Genomic DNA, 3944 nt, shown 5'->3' with positions numbered 1-3944 from the left:
TCACCCAGGTTTTCCCATTGTGGCACATTTAGGAGCCCTTCTTCTATAAACCAGGGGGCAATCTCTTCTACTTCTTTCAAAAAGGCCCTCGCTGTTTTTGCCTTTAAGGGCGTACCGTTCGTCTTGAGGACATCTTTTAAGGAGTCCTCCAAGCGAGCAAGATCGTTCCCCATTCCGAGGAAACTTACCTTATCGTCCCCGTAGAACTTCACAAACACCCTAACGTCTTATCGTCTATGGAGAGCTTTCCTGTTAAACCTTATCGTCCCCGTAGAACTTCACAAACACCCTAACGTCTTATCGTCTACGGGGAACTTCTTATCGTCCCTGAAGAACTTCATAAACACCCTTACGCCCGATCGTCTTCAGGGAACTTCCCTGTCAATAGACAGAAATAGGTGCACTCTTTACCTTATCGTTGCTCTTACCTCGATCCTCGTTCTGCGCCTGGAGATAGGGATCCCGGGTTTCGGCACCAGATGTTGCTCTCGGCCCGCAAGAACGACCCGCAGACTAGGTGAGTGGCAAGCTTCTTTTATTAGTAATGGCGGCCTCGCCGCACCAAGCACTTACAGCAGTATTTATACACGAAGTTCACCCGTTCTCGCCCCCCTATTTGGCCAATCATAACGCCGTGCACGCAGTGTCCTTGTGGACCCTTATGTAACCATACAGGACTCTATTGTTCTCTAGCGGTGATCATGCGTTTATCTCTTGGCTCCTGGTGCTGTGTGCGTCAGCCACGAGCGCACCCACATCCTCCTAAACCAATCATTCTCAGTTCCTCAATCTTCAGGCACTGCCGTCTACGTGACTCCTTGCATCTGCTGAATGGCTCTCCACAGGGAATGCTCCAGGAGGATGCCCTAGCTGTGCTTTTGTGTGGCTACATGTGTTAGTGTGACTGGGCATTGGCCAGACAGGAAATGACAGGGCAGGTGAGGGGAGGTGTCCCTAAATTGTCTTCTGCAAGGCAAAAGTTCGGTAACAAGATTTCTTTCAGTACAATTTCATTTCACATGCATCTATGAGTCCCTAAAGCTGATTGTGCAGAACACGAGGTACGTAGTTAGCCATTGGTTTCAAGGCTGAAATGCTGTGGGCAGAGCACGCTTGATATTTCCTTTTGCTGCTTTCAGAGTAGGATGACTTTTCCTGCCTTCATCTCCCACCCAAGAACAGGGAACAAAGGCAACAAAAACCCGCACTTCAAAACATCAACAGAAATCTGCAAACCCAAGTTCTCCCAGGAGCTAAAGGTTCAGGACCAAGGTGACAGAAAGGGGAGGCAGATAGCAAGGAACCAAAAGAATATGTCATGTGTATGTGAGCTGGTCCACTTCTCTACCTGTTGGAAGCAAACCATGCCTGATTGGAGGGAGTCACGCCTGCACCTGGTCCATCTGTTTGCTGCCTTTGAGCAGAGCAGAGGATGTGCTGAGTTGGGTGTAGGTGTCGGGGGGAGCTAGCCAGCTGGCCACATATGCTACCTGCCAAGTACCTGTAGGACCAGCATATGGTCCTCAGCTAAGATGAAACAATAATCATGTTTACTTACCTATTTCCCGGGGCAGGTAATGTGCTCAGTGCTTTGGTGATTAAGTCCTCTCCCATTTTATTTTTTAAAAACACTTTCAGCAGATAAGACTGACATACAAAAAAGCTGTCCATAGCTAATGTATGCAACTTGACCCTGGCCCTAACCCTAATCTACTTAAGTTATACTCAATTTAGAATATCACTCATAAATTGGAGAATGGTTTTAGGAGCTAAGGAATTCAGGGACCAACCTTCTGTCTTATTCTCCCTTGAATCTGGTTAAGTCAGAACACATTCTGCCACATGATTATCTGGAGAGTGGCCACACGGGGGCAACAGTGAGTAAAATATTGGCACAAACCTCACTCCAAAGCCAATTCTTCCCTCATCCTGTCAAATCTTGTTCGTTCAATGTTTACAGATCATTGTTTAGATTATGAACAGTGAGACTTTGTTGAATTTTTTTAAAAACAAAACTAATTCTTTCAAGCTGTTAAGAATAGAAGATGTTTTTTTAAATCTCAGAGTTGACGAGCAGATGAAGGCCCAGGGGCCTGGGAAAAGGCTATAACTATCGGATCTATTCAGGTCTACATAGGAAACAAGGATGACTTGAAAAGTTTTGGTACACAATGTTCATATGTCCTGCTTGGGAGTATTTCCTCAACAATATTTATTCTTTCTATGCCTGGAATTTCACTGAATTCTCATATTTTACCTGTTAATCTTACCCACAGGAGCCATGGTCCCTTTCCATCTAGGATCAGCACCTTTGCATTCAAGAGAGTATAAGTAGAGTTAGATGCCATGTCATCATCCAGAAAGCTATTACTGTTTATGTCGTAGTATGAGATGTTCACAGAGGGTGGGACACATTTCAGAGCAGGTTTGTTCTCTATCCTGGATCACTAATTCACTGGTCATTACTTGGAATCATTTGGCTAATAGATTCCTTGTGGACAAGCTTGCTTCCAAGCACATCCATGGAAGGTGCAAAGGTGAGTGGGCTCAGTGTAGGACAGGAAGAGGATCAAGTACAGACAAGGGTACAGTTCCTTCCCTTGATCCAAGAACTGCCTTGGGTATCGGTATGGGAGACAGAGGCAATGGGAAAACACCAAGCTCACCAGCTGAATGCAGGAAGTACAGGTCAAAGGATCTTGTGATGTGGGGCATGGTGACTTCTCTGAGCTACCTCTGAGAGGGAGGGGGGGAAGGAATGAGAAAGAGAAACTGCCTACACCTGGCACATGCCACTTGCCCACCGCTCTTGGAACACCTCCATTACAGTGGGCTCAGGATACCTAAAAGGCATGGGAGGTTTCCACCCCCCCCCCCCCCCCAAGTCTCACACAACCTTTCTCTGTCCCTATGAAATCATGGTCTGCCCTCACAAAATACCCCAGGAAACTAACCTTTAAACTGAATGCTCCCTTCACACTCTGGTTCAAATCTTGTCCAACCACAATAGTATGAAAGTAGAAATTAGTCACAAGAAGAATATGGGACAGTCACAAATATTTGAAAATTTAACAACCTGCAAGTAAACAACAAATAGTCAAATAATAAATTAAAAGAAAATTTCAAAGTACCTTGAGACAAATGAAAAAAGAGAACCTATGAAAAGTTATGGGATGTAGCAAAAGTAGCTCTAAGGGGGAAGTTCATAGAAATTTGGGTCCTCATCAATCTATCTGAAAACTCTCCAATAACCAACCTAATATACCCAGGAAAGAAGTGGGGGAAAAAAAACAAGCAAAGCCCCAAATCAGTAGATAGAAGGAAATAACAAAAAGGAAAGTGGACATAAATCCAATGGAGACTAAAAAGACAAAAGAGCAAGGAAAATATAAGTTGCCTTTTTTTTTGGAAAGATAAACAAAACTGACAAACGTTTAGCTAGAGTCACAAGAAAGAGAGAGGGCTCAAACATAACCAGGAAAGAGAGAGAACTGATTCCTGTCTCACATCAAAATCCTAGAGGAGAACACAGATAACAACCTCTTCAACCTTGGACACTGCAACTTCTTGCAAGACATGTCTCTAAGGACCAGGGAAACAAAAGCAAAAATGAACTATTGGTACTTCATCAAGATAAAAAGCTTCTATGGTCAAGCCGCTGCCTTCGGCTCAGGTCATGATCTTGGGGTCATGGGATTGAGCCCCATGTCAGGCTCTCTGCTCAGTGGGGAGCCTGCTTCCCTCTCTCTCTCTGCCTGCCTCTCTGCCTACTTGTGATCTCTACCTGTCAAATAAATAAATAAATAAATAAAATCTTTAAAAAAAAAAAAAAAAAAGCTTCTACACAGCAAAGGAAACAATTAACAAAACTAAAAGGCAACCTACAGAATGGAAGAAGATATTTGCAAATGGCATGACAGATAAAGGTCTGGTATCCAAGATTT

The sequence above is a fragment of the Mustela nigripes genome, chromosome 8 (assembly GCF_022355385.1).
Source record: "Mustela nigripes isolate SB6536 chromosome 8, MUSNIG.SB6536, whole genome shotgun sequence".
NCBI lineage: Eukaryota > Metazoa > Chordata > Mammalia > Carnivora > Mustelidae > Mustela > Mustela nigripes.
Note: the sequence above shows the minus strand (reverse complement) of the source record.